We start from the raw sequence: 13153 nt of genomic DNA, 5'->3' as shown, positions 1-13153 counted from the left end.
ATTTTTCAAACTTAAACGCCTAATTTCCAGATTCATTTGACAAAACAAAAGTCACAGGGTAAAATATATAACTCCAATTAGACATAAACACTCCGCAGGTATCGGTTTGCTTGACCTTCGAATCCTACTACAATGCTGTTCCTCTAGCCCGAATAATTGAGCTAATGTACTCTTCCAATGACAAACTATGGGCCGAACTAGAACGCCATCTGCTAGGGACCAAACTTCATTCTTCACCTTGGCTAACTCCTCACAATAATCCCTTAACCCTTTCCAATCCATTTTATTTTTTTCTCATCCATTCTCCCCAGCTCCAAATAAATTGGAGCTGGGGAGAATGGATGAGAAAAAATACATTTTCCCTTCACCCTGCTGAACTGACAGAGTTCAAGAGGGTGCAGGTACTCAATGCACCATGGGGGGAATGCGGAAGTAATACTTCCGCATTCTCCCTTCAGCCTCCCGGCTCGGCGATCATGTGACCGCTGGGGTCAGGTGGCACCCAGCAGTCACATGATCGCCGGGCAGGATGCGGAAGTAATACTTCTGCATTCTGCCTTCAGGCTCCTGGCTCGGCATTCATGTGACCACTGGGGGTCAGGTAACACCGGCGGTCACATGATCGCCGTCCGGATCTCTCTGCATTACATAGCGCTAATTGAGCGCTATGTAATGTGTAAAGGAGAAGGCAGAAAGGGTTAAAAACCCTTTCTGCCTTCTCCTCGGGGGACCTTGATGAGGATCGGTGTAGGAGTGCATCTGCACCCGATGTGTCTGATGATCGTGTGCAGATGCACTCCTGCACTGCAGTGTCGGGCCTGTCCCGACATCGGAGCTGTGGAGGGAAATGATGATGTCGGGGCAGGCCCGACATTGGATTGGAAAGGGTTATTAAAAGACATCAGAAATCCCCTTACAGCCGTTATGCCCCTTCATTACAACGTATCTACCGTAGAGATTTTATTTTGTTCTTAAAGCAGAGTCACTCGAATCCTCATTCTGTTCCCATTTCTGTTATCCTCCCTTTCCCTTGTCTCCTTTCTCTTCTTGTTTCGTTTTTGTCGTCTTCTATGTATCCATAATTGCAAATTTCGATACCAAAAGATGTGAACCATATAAGTGTTTTGTAAACTCTGCATTTCACCCCTACCCTTTCTCTTTCTGTACCCAACATCATTTTAAAAAGAATTTATATTAAAAAAAGAGCACAGAAATTGTATCACTGAGCAGCGGAAAAGCATCGCCTGGTCAGATGGATCCAGATTACTATGGAACTGTGCTGATGGTAGGTCAGAATTTGGACCGCTTCTGTTAGCTGTTCAGAACATGTCAGCACCTCCATCTAATTTGTGAAAGCTACAAGAGGCTTCCTGTCCGCATGGGCCGGTATTCCTTCATCACCTAATAGAATTTATGCCAGACAAGCTGCTGCCAATGCACTAGTAGCTAGTGGTCTGTACTAAAAGTGGCCATTCAGTATATACTAGAGATCCATATCCACCCAATAAAAGGAGCCAAAATTATATGAATTTGTATTTTTATATTCTAATATCTTGTATGGGTCCTTTTTATCTGGTTTTTCACACTTCCTGTATGGTATGACAATCACTACCGATATGTCATAGAATCATAGATTGGTAGAGTTGGAAGGGACCTCCAAAGTCATCTGGTCCAACCCTCTGCTCAGTGCAGGATTCACTAAATCATCCCAGACAGATGTCTGTCCAGCCCTGGTTTGAAAACTTCCATTGAAGGAGAACTCTCCACCTCCCATGGTAACCTGTTCCACTCTCTGATCACCCTCACTGTCAGAAAGTTTTTTCTAATATCTAATTTGTATCTCCTCCCTTTCATGTCTGATGGGTAGTTTCAATGGCCAACTCAGTCGGGTCTCGCTTTTCCCTCCAAATGCTGAACCGCAGCCTTCAGGCTGTTGATTGGCATCTTCTCTTAAGCTGGAGATGTCGTCAGTTACTGAAGGACTGCACTGTGCTTCCAGTTTTGGCTCATGACACCACTGACTCTGAAGAGATCTTGGTACAATCTCCTTAAGCTCTGCTATAGAGTCACGATGCGGACAACCTCCTCCTTATACTGCAAGATACTCACAGGAAGAATCAGCGCATTGTATATAGATGTAATGTATTATCTGATTAGTCTGCTATGCTATCGAGGACCTGTCATGTCTTATGTTGACCACATAGCTTCGCAGCCCACTGACCCCCACAATTTCTTCCTTTTGTATATACTTGCCCCTGTTCCTCCGTACAGCTTTCCTTAGATTTGTCTCCCGGGGCTGTGCGTATGTTAAGTAGACACTGTCACTGACAATGGCAGACGTCAGATTTGATTGACAATGAGTGATTAGCACCGCACACTTAAAACATTCATAGCAGCTGTAGAAGACTCTAAGAAGAGCCGCTTCAGACATGAAAGGTCCTATTTAAAGGTAATGTGACATCAAAAAATGACCTATTATATATATAAACATTTTTGTGTTAAACGTATCTTAAGAATTTTTGGTGTTTTTTTTTTTTTTTTTCCGGGCTGTAATCTATGTATATTAAGAAAAAAATCTTAACATCCTGCATTTTTCACACTGATCATAGAGCCTAATTCTAGTCTGATACTTCCTGATCTGTGCAGAAAACTCTGCAATAGTCATTTATTCATTATCACAGGCAAGATCACACTGAGAGGTGACACCTATATGTAGATATTACAGGATCCAACATTCACACTAGGTGATCAGCTGTGACCATCTAATCCCCTACCTGCACAATGACCTCTACACAAGTGACAGAGCATGTCTAGAACAGTCTCCCACGCAAGTCAATGGGTCATCTGTCCAGTGTGTGAATGGCCTATGAAGCTGCTGTAAAGAATCTTCCTAAAGACTCCTAAAGGGAACCTGTCAGCACTATTTAAGACAGTAAACTAAGCCTGGCGCTAGAATAATCACTTACCCCCATTTAGAAAGCTTATTGTCCCATGTCAATTTACAGAATATGCGTGTGTTTAATTGCAGCACGTAAACTTCATAGAGCGGTCTGGAGGGCAGGCTGGACCGTTTCTCTTTTCAGAAAGCTTTGTCCGTAAGTCAGGCCACTCTCAATGCTGCAAATTCTAATGATGCTCTGACATCAGATCATCTATCTTGTTTGTGAGCAGAATCGCAGCGCTCATCTGCACATGCGCATGGCAGTGACATCAGAGTGTCACGAAAATTTGTATTGCTGCTTGATAAGAGAGGGGCAGGCTTACAAGTAAAGCTTGCTGAAAACAGCCTGCCCACCAGATCACTCTTTCTAATTTATATTTGGAGCAGAAACATTTTAAACTAGGATTCCACAGGTATGATTTTGTAAATAAACAAAAAAATCTAAGCACGAAAGTAAGTGACCCCCTATGTAATGTACCTAATCTAATTCTCTAACTTCTCAGTGTGGTACAAACGTGAAATTTGGCACAACCATTCTTTAGGTCCTAAATAGGTAAAATAAAGAGGTCGCAACATCAATATTCAATTCTAAGGGTGAAAATTTGTGAAAATCCATGATATATAAGAGTTATTTTTTCAGATTCTCCTCTGTATACACATCATTTGCTTAGGTTTTGGGTTTCTAACTGACCTCTATGTGTATGTACTGAGGAGAATCTACCTCACCTCTTTGTGTGTATACTGAGGAGAATCTACTTCACCTCTGTTTATGTACTGAGGAGAATCTACTTCACCTCTTTGTGTGTATACTGAGGAGAATCTACCTCACCTCTATGTGTATGTACTGAGGAGAATCTACCTCACCTCTATGTGTGTGTACTGAAGAGAATCTACCTGACCTCTATGTGTATGTACTGAGGAGAATCTACCTGACCTCTATGTGTATGTACTGAGGAGAATCTACCTGACCTCTATGTGTATGTACTGAGGAGAATCTACCTCACCTCTATGTGTATGTACTGAGGAGAATCTACCTCACCTCTATGTGTATGTACTGAGGAGAATCTACCTCACCTCTATGTGTATGTACTGAGGAGAATCTACCTCACCTCTATGTGTATGTACTGAGGAGAATCTACCTCACCTCTATGTGTATGTACTGAGGAGAATCTACCTCACCTCTATGTGTATGTACTGAGGAGAATCTAACAGACCTCTATGTGTATATACTGAAAGACTGTAAAGTACATAAGGAAGCCGCCATGGACTGCAGGAATGGAGCATGCCTGTAAGGCTAAGAAAGGGCTGCAACCTCCAGCCTGGGGTAAATTTGAATGAAAAGCAGTATTGCTTTAAGGGTAAAAAGTGAGGAGAGTGGGAGGGATGGCACATTCTGCAGAGGGACATCGGTACATGCAGTCTGAGGAGAATCTAATGCTCCTCTGCGTATACATAGTTTATTCCTCAGTTTCTCTGAAGTAACCATAACTTCATGAAAATTTTCTGCGCGAACAACACATAAACACCTGTATCAAATTAACTCTGTTGAAGCCGGGTATATTAGTTAATCTATATCACAGCTAGGTAAAGGTGAATAAGCCCCACGGTAAAAGTATCACCACTGGTGCTTAGTTGCAGATGATTACTACCACAGCAAATACCTCAGGCAAGAAAATAACCGATTCCCATGTAGAGGTGGGACCAGAACAAATGCACTTCCATTACGGCAGATTTAGCCAGCTAGGAAAATAGCTTCCTTTCACCCAATTAATCCATACACCACAGTAGATATTGAAGCAGGGAAGAGAGCATAACACTGAATTTCTGATAGATGACTCCTAAGGGAACGTCTGCAGTGACAGGAAATACCAAAGGATCCCCAACAGTCAACCTCCAAAGGGAACTCTAGTGATGGAAAGGAAGAACTGATTGGCGCTCAGCCTGTTTTCACCAATCCAGCATTGCTGTAACAATGTTTTAACTACTTTATGTGCACTGTGCACTGCTCTATGATTAGTCAGTGCTGATCACATGAGCAGTTCTAGCCAATCAGAGCAAGTACAGTGCATTGGTAGTCTACGGCCAGTTTCACATCGTCAACAGAACCTCCGTCACAGACTTGGCTCAAAATACTTGAAGAAAAAGCAATGCATGCAGTGCTTTTCTTTTTGCTGGGCAGCTGGGCGGACACACCCTAGTGTTAGCGCCATGTAGCGCTACACGTATATTCCGGCCGTTCCAAATTAAGGGTAAAATTCAAGCAGCTCGAAGAATCTCTGACAAGTCACACAGCGCTTGTGTAAATCGCAAATGATTCAGTTTATTTGTCAAACAGCCAGAAAATGTATAATCCTTTAAAACAAATGCATTGAATTCGGGTGACCAAAAAGTCACCTGACTTAACATATACATAACTCATTATGCCTTTTATCTCGTCCAGTGACGTCTGTCTTTTGGTCACTTGGTTACGCGCTGTCTGAGATCAATAATTGGTAATCTATAAGCACTCCTAAGCTTAGTCAAGGTCTAAATGTATCGAAGATCAAATAAAGTAAAACAGATAATAAAAAGTTCTATTTACTAATACAATTCTAGGATAAAGCCCGTGTTTAGTACACATTTGTGTGAGCAAAAGGTCAATCACAGATTTTCTATTTTTTTTTGCAATGTTCTTTACAAAAATATCTGAATATATGCCAAGTAAATCAGTCAAAATGGTTTCTCTTACACCTAAAACCAGAAGATTGGAGGGATGGCATAGAAGAACAAGTACAGGTAATATACTCCCCCTTCAGTCCTGGGAGAGAATTTTGTTCTAAAACCAGAGAACCAGAGAAAATGTATCCAGTTGTATCAAACCTGATTCCACAGTATTTTACTTGTTCACTACCAAATACTCTGCCCAGGGGTGTAACTATAGAGGATGCAGGGGATGCGGTTGCACCCGGGCCCGGGAGCCTTAGGGGGCCCATAAGGCCTCTTTTCTCCATATAGGGAACCCAGTATTATGAGTAAAGCATTATAGTTGGGGGCCCTGCTACAAGTTTTGCATCTGGGCCCAGGAGCTTCAAGTTACGCCTCTGCTCTGCATTAGTGTTAGGCTGCGTTCACATTTGTGTTGGAACTTTCCAGCACAACTTTGTCTCTCTGTTGCATTTTGCTAGAAGAAAAACGGAATTGAACCATTTTGGTAGTTTTTCCCCATTACTCTATTGCTTTCAATAGGCTTTTCAAGAAAAAAAAGCTGTTTGCTTTCTGTCCATTATGTTTCCGTTATCTTAGCCAAACCAATAGCGCTGCAGACCGTACTAACAAATAGCAGAAAGGAAGAAAAAAAAAAAACACAGCAAACAGATTTTTTTGAAAACTCATTGAAAGCAATAGGCTAAAAAAACAGAAATGTTTAATTCTGTTTTCAGGATGCTTACAACTTTTCGGTTATTTTTTAAACAAGGTATTTTTTTTCATTCTGCTGTAACAATTTGGATATTCTGTCAGCTTCATTCTATAAAACTTAAATTAAAATCCATTTTTATTCCAGATTGTAATGCAACAAAACAGAAATACGTTTGCAAGGAACTTGTTACGATCGTGTGGGCAAAGTAAGCACAGGGCCCACACGATCGCGACCAGAGCGGACTAGGTTCGCACACAGGTTTCTAGCAAACTGACCCTGTGCTACCAGGAGGAATGGCATGGCCTTACCTAAGCGGGGACATTGCCCCAATAAGGGCAGCCCAGCGGTCTTCGGATCTGGGCCCTAGCTGATCCTAGGAGCCACACACCACAACAGGATGCATTCACATGCCACATGACCGGGACTGAACAACAGGACACACAGAGCCAGAATACACAGCATACAGCAGCCACAATGCAAACACTAATAGCAGATGATAAGCTGAATATAAATGCAAGGTGTTAGTTTGTACATTGGCCAATGACCTAAGCTGCAAGCCCCGGCAAGGCCCCTCGTATCTTGCAGTCCCTACGCTAGCAAGACACATCTACTGGAGGGCCACTAGGGGCCATCCTAGCGCAGACATAGCAAACAAACTCAGCAGACCAAACTGACACAAAATAAACGTACAAACAAACATGAACAGCAAGGCACAGATCACACAGCAAGCTGCAACAAAACAGAGAACAAGTAACAGGACACATGTCACAGATACATCCAAACAGTACACGACCAGCTTCAGACTGACCATGAGCTGGGTTTATATGAGAGCACAGACCCAGGGGATTGGCTAGCAGGAAGTATCACACCCAGCTCAATCATTAACCCTGAGAGTGCTGTGCTGCTGGAAGCACAGTAGTGCAACATGTCTCAGCAGCACACGTAACAGCACTGTATTGTATACAGTATGTAATGAATGTCCCGGCCACCTGGAAAGACTAGGCCTATGTTATATAAAGGAATGCATAAATTAGGACCAATGGCAGCAACAATTCTCAATCCCAATCTAGAGGGAGGCAGATGCCATCCAGCTGCAACCCCTCCGTGACGTCACTTTACAAAAGTCGCAGACCTACCTGTCTGTGTCATAAATAAGGTGAATGTCTTCTCTCAGCAAAGACAAATAGACGAAGCACGAACCACTGGCTCACAGTGGTACAGTATGGCGGTGATGTGGCTTTCTGGATGCGTCTGGTGATGGCGTGAGTGATGATCATTGACTTGAGAGCTAGAGAAATACTGGAGCAGTTGCTATAAGGTCACAGCTGTACAAGAACATTGGGTGGAAGTTCGTTATCTTGGACAATTATGGGGGTACCACAAAGTGCCTCAAAAAGTAGGGGGAATTTATCAAAGACTCTGTAATGGTTTTTGGTTGTCAAAACTGCAAATTTTGCTACATATGGGGTTTGCACGGGAGACCCGCACGAAAATGGAGCATGTCCATTTTTTTCACGCACGCGGATCCACGCCTGACGGGAAAAATGACATCCGCAGGTATTTAACTACCTGCGGGTGTCCAATGCATCCCTATGGGGCGCGGATCCGCATGCGGGAGAAACGCTGCAGATTTTAAGCCCGTGGACATGATGCAGATTTTAAGCTCAGAACGATTCGGTTCTTTCTTTTTTCACGGCCGGATCTTCTTTCTTCGGCCCGGCGGATGTGCCCGGCAAATGCGCACGGCACGCCGCTGGCGTGCTGCGCACATCCGCCGGACCGAAGAAAGAAGATCTGGCCGCGAAGGAAGGAAGATCCGCATTGTCCGGAGCAGGTGAGTTTGTTCTGATTTTTAGGCCTCATGTCCGCGGGGCAGGAGGGGCCCGCTACGGATTCTACATGAAGAATCCGCGGCGGGCCTGATTTTCCCCGTGGACATGAGGCCTAAGGCTGCATCCACACAGGTTACAAAATCTCGCTACAAAACATCACTCATGTGAAAGAACCCATTGCAAACCATTGGCTTCGCATTGTAGCCATGATTTTGTAGCCGGTGTGGATGCAGCCTAATAAACACTCCTAACACACTTGTAGAAAATGCATTTTAATGATGTTTCTAGCGGCAGCTTTTGGTGGCGTCCTTCATTATGTAACGTTTTGTGCGGGTGCTTTATCTGTTCATTTATCAAATCCTACAGACAAGAAAAACAGCAAACTTAAGAGACGGGGCATTAGAAAAAACAAAAACTTGTCCCCAAAAGTACTACAAAAATGACAACAGCCAAACCGTTGTATATATAACATTTTCTATATTTGACTACAGACATTTGTGCCAGGTACAGATGCCGCAAAATTTAACTTGACTTCCAATGCATTATGATAACTTTCTACGACTCAGTTTTTTTTACCCTTTTAATTGATTTACAATGGGTTTTGTTGTGTTAAAATGAGATTGGCTTAAAACTAGATAGGAAGAACTTTACGAGTTTATTTGCCGGAACTGCCAAAACCAGACTGATCCCTCTAGCAGAGCACCTGCCCAAAAAAGAGTGACCCCACTACAGGACAGAGATCGGAAACAGTTCAAGACTAACTGGCAACTACTACAAGAATAACTAAACCTAAGAACCTAACTGAATCACTACTACTAAACTGATCAATACCCTGTAAGTGAATCGCTAATAAAATGACAGGGGACTAAACTAAACTCTGGCACATCCTGACCAGTCCCAAGCAGTATAACTCTCTCCATTAGAACTATGTGGCTGGTTTATACACATGTCAGTAACAACTAATAGGCTGACTGGACTCAAAGATAACCAAACCAGCCTATCAGTGCCGGAACCACAGGTAGACGTTACTCCCTCATGTCCAGCGCTAAATGAGCCAACCAGCGTGTCACATGATCGGGGGTGAACCATGACAAAAGTTTTTTAATGCCTTAAGATAAGAACTTATTGCAAAAAGTTGACACGGTAAGTTAAGCGTTGTTATATTTGTAGTTTGCACCTAAAAATTGCGTTGAAAACACCATGAAAAATGCTTTGCGCAAATCCAACAACAAGTAATCCCCACCAGTCCTGACACCCTTAATGGAACGTGAAATATCCCTTTAAAGGAGTTGTACTGAGATAGAATGTTATCCCCTTTATACACGATAGGACATAACTTTCTGATCGGTGGGTGCTGAGAATGGTGGTCTAGGGCAGGGGTCCCCAACTCCAGTCCTCAAGGACCCCAACAGGTCATGTTTTCACAATATCCTATGGTAAGAACACTTGTGGCAATGTCTGAGGCACCGACCATAATTACATCACCTGTGCAACACTGAGGATATCCTGAAAACATGACCTGTTGGTGGTCCCTGAGGACTGGAGTTGGGGAACACTGGTCTAGAGCATCCAGGAATCAACAGAGCGGGGGCTGCGCATGCGCCCTACCACTCCATTCATTTCAATGTCACAGCCAGAAATAGCCAAGTTCAAGAGCTCGGCTATCTCCGGGGGTCCCACTGCAATAACTGAAGCAGTGCCCATGCATAACAGCCGTTCCATTCATGTGGGATCTTGGGGAAAATAGTTTTTCATTAAAAAACATGCATGCTGCATCTGCAAAAAACAACCTTTTTCATGCTTGCGCAACTTCGTGTTGCCTCGATATTCAGTCCTTGCGTCTGTTGTTCATCTTGCTCGACATCCGTTTTTCTTGCCCACAAAAAAAAACCTGAATCAGACCCAATTCTTTTTTTTTCTGCATCTTTTTTTTTATTAAATGGACAACATACGGATGACAACCATGTGCCGTCCGATTCTTCTCTCCTCATTGAATGAGCGAGTCTCATCCATAAAACAAGTCAGAATAGTGCGTGCGATGAGTTTTTTTCATGCAGCTTGTATCTGCGTGAAAATAATAATGGGCAGTGCGTGCTGCTGCATTGATTAATATGAATCTGCATGCCATCCGTGCGTCGTCCAGTTTTTTTTAACGGACTGCACCAGTGTGCGGGCGGCCTTAAGGCTGTATGCAAACAGGTGATTTTCAGATGATTTTCATGCACAATTTCCATCTGTATTACAACTGTTTTTCATGCATAAAAAAAAAGTAAAGCATCAAAGCGTCACTCTGTAGGCGCTGCACTTTCTGGTAGTCCTTATTTTGTTAAGGTCCTGACTAGAGATGAGCGAGCGTACTTGCTAAGGCAAACTACTCGAGCGAGTAGTGCCTTATGCGAGTACCTGCCTGCTCGTCTCTAAAGATTCGGGTGCCGGCAGGGAGCAGGAAGCAGCTGGGGAGAGCGGAGAGGAACGAGGGGGATCTCTCACTCTCCCCCCCCCCCCCCGCTCCCCCCTGCTCACTCCCGCAACTCACCGCTCTCCCCCGCCGACACCCGAATCTTTAGAGACGAGCCGGCAGGTACTCGGCTAAGGCACTACTCGCTCAAGTAGTTTGCCTTAGCGAGTACGCTCGCTCATCTCTAGTCCCCACGGTTACATGTATTTAAAATACACCGAACTCGAATCATGCAAGTGCAATCCGTTTTTTTAAATGCACTCATAGACTTAACTGGGTGATTTTCCCATGAAAATCGCACCAAAGTACGACGTGAATATTTATACTGAAATGAATGTTCTATTTCTGTCCGATTTTGGACCGATTTTTCAGTTTGAAATTCGGGTGGAAAAATAATTTGTGTGAATTTACCCTAAAGCGAAAAGGAAGACGCAGATGTGAACTTGGCCTCATCCTCTGTCCGGTCCATAAGGCTACATTCACGCAGGCGAGAATCTCACGCGGGTTTTGTTTGTTGCGAGACGCGCCAATATAGACTCCATTCACAAGAGGGAATTTTTCCTCGCTGCAAGGTTGAGGATCGCAGCATGTTTTATGTTTTGGTGTTCCTCCGGAACCCCTCGCCCATTGTTTTTAAAGGGACCTTTTAAGTCATTGCATTCTGTGCGCTATGCATGCAAGACCGATGGGACGTTTCCCATTGAAATCAATCAAGCGTCTGAGGATCGCAATTTCACAGAAGTGATGCGAGGTGTTTTTGAATGAAAAACGCCTTGCATCCACGTGAAAAACGCTCGCTGGCAAGTGCGATATTGGGCTTGATGTTGCACTCGCTCATGTGAATTAAGCCTAAAAGAGAAGTTTCAATTTTCTCACAAATAGACCGATTTCACACCTGAGTTGGAAACTCCAGATCCGGCACAAAATGCCGGAAGAATAAAGCGCTGCGTGCAGCACTTCTAAAAAACCGGGCAGAAACCGAACGGACTCCATTATACTCAGTGGAGTCCGTTTAGTGCTGTTCGCATCACCCTGAGGCGGAGTCATTCAGCGTGGGGATTCCCCTTTCCTGATCCCCAAATGGAGCAGGTAAGCAGAACCCCCCAAGCAGGTATGAAGCCACCCATAATATTTCCATTTAGGCTCCTCGAAAGCATAAATATTTAGGTTCGAACAACTAAGTAACAATAAACAAAAGCCGAAAGCTACAAAGTTGCGGTCTTATAAGTAATTGCAAGCAAGACACATCGCAGTAGTCAACAGATGTAGTGAAAAATGCTACTTTTATATAGACTTGTAGCACAGCTGACTGCGTCACTTTACTCCTCTGTTCATCATTATGCACACAAAGTCAAACATAACTGTAAAAACAGAAATAACGCATTGTGATGTAACCAAATGACTAACTCAGCTCTGCTACACCGAAGAACCATCCGTCTGTGAATGACTCTCATACGTTATAGTACATTTTGGTAACTTTAGCGCAGTTTTGCGTTCGCCTTTCTGCATTTGATGCTCTAGGTAAATCCATTAGCGGTGAGATCGTCCTACCTGTGCACCGTGTGCGTCCCAGCTGCTCTCCCATCACAATGTGCTCCAACTTTCTTAGCATTTCCCAAAACCATGCAGAATAATAGGAAGAAACAGCCCGGAATGGGATTCCTTGTTAATCCATGTGTGAGCTCAGAGAGAAGGACAAGGCAAAGTGAAAACCCTGAAAGTGCTAAAGAGAAGGCAAAAGACTGGAGGAAAATAAGGCAAAAGCTGTTCGGAGAGAGACTCGCAGGCAGCCCAAGAGCTCCTTGTTCTGATGCATCTTCTCCGCTTTATGTGTGCAACATTCCATTGGGTTCTGATAGGAGGTCTACTGCCACCTGGTGCTTGGATTCTACATTCTGTGATGGTCATGTATAGGAGGGATAAGAGACCCCTTTCTGAGTGCTGCCCTACATTTCTTTACAGCTTTTTTGTTTTGCTTTTTATGGTTTTATACTTTTCTTTTATTTCTATACTTGCATTTAATTTTTTGTATTATTTTTTGTTTTTTTTCTTGTTTTTTGGTATCTATTTTGTACAATTATTTAAAGTCATGAATGGTGAAAGATTTATTTGTATACAATGTTTTTTGTAAAGACTTTGTCACAACCGAGAAGTAACGTGCAGCATTCTAGGCCAAGGACAATTTGAACTTTTATATACATTTTAGGGGTGAGATATACTTTTCAGGGGCTGGTTTTGCCCCTCTGAGACATTTGCAGTGCAACCCCTATGTACCCCCTTCTCCTGGCATGTCTTTCCTCAGTGTGTGAGGGTTCACTGCTCAATACTGCATTGTAATTCTATATGCTTGTTAAGGGGTGGCCCTACCATGAGGCAAAGTGAGCCTGCTGCCTCAGGCGGTAGGCTGCATGCAGAACCTCAGTGGGGCGGTGGAGGGCTGCTGGTTAAAAAGAATTACAGGCTGTGAGCTGGTTGGGCAGCAACCCATCAAGCACTTTACTCGGCGGGTCTGTATCTCTGCTCTG

At 43.6% G+C, this 13153-nt stretch overlaps 1 protein-coding gene across 1 annotated transcript in view; it reads right to left on the bottom strand.

The window, feature by feature from the left end:
• Positions 1-12369, bottom strand: part of HTR1F (5-hydroxytryptamine receptor 1F) — a 223240-nt gene extending 210871 nt beyond the window's left edge. The window contains exon 1 of the mRNA XM_066599147.1: positions 12180-12369. The gene's annotated coding sequence lies outside the window, so the exon portion shown is untranslated. The remainder of the gene's footprint in view (positions 1-12179) is intronic.
• Between the last annotated feature and the right edge of the window lie 784 nt (positions 12370-13153).

This window comes from Eleutherodactylus coqui, chromosome 4 (assembly GCF_035609145.1).
Source record: "Eleutherodactylus coqui strain aEleCoq1 chromosome 4, aEleCoq1.hap1, whole genome shotgun sequence".
In the NCBI taxonomy this organism is placed as follows: Eukaryota; Metazoa; Chordata; class Amphibia; order Anura; family Eleutherodactylidae; genus Eleutherodactylus; species Eleutherodactylus coqui.
This window is presented reverse-complemented; position numbering and strand designations above follow the sequence as displayed.